Genomic DNA, 454 nt, shown 5'->3' on the forward strand with positions numbered 1-454 from the left:
CGGTATGATCATGGCTGATCTTTCAACCAGTAGCCTTTTCCCACTTTAGACCCACATCTTTTGATCGCTTTAGCCCTCAGACCTATAGCTATGTTCCTCTTGGAAACATCCAATGTTTTGGCTTTAACTGCTTCCTGTGGAAGAATATTCCACAAGCTCATCAGTCTCAGAAAAGAAATTTTCCATTATCTCAGTCCTGAACAGCAAACTCTATATGCTTAAACCGTGACTCCCTGGTTCTGTACTCCCTCATCAACCTCCTTCCTGTATTTAACTTGTTAGTCCTATTAGAATTTTATTGGTTTCTGTGAGATCTTCCCATGTTCTTCTAAACCCCAGTGAATTTCATCCTATCTGATCTATTCTGTCATAATACGTTGGTCCTGCCATCCCAGGAATCAGTCTGGTAAACCTTAATTGGACAGCCTCCATAGCCAGAACATCCTTAGTCACA

Source organism: Rhincodon typus, chromosome 8 (genome assembly GCF_021869965.1).
Source record: "Rhincodon typus isolate 14 chromosome 8, sRhiTyp1.1, whole genome shotgun sequence".
Taxonomy (NCBI): domain Eukaryota; kingdom Metazoa; phylum Chordata; class Chondrichthyes; order Orectolobiformes; family Rhincodontidae; genus Rhincodon; species Rhincodon typus.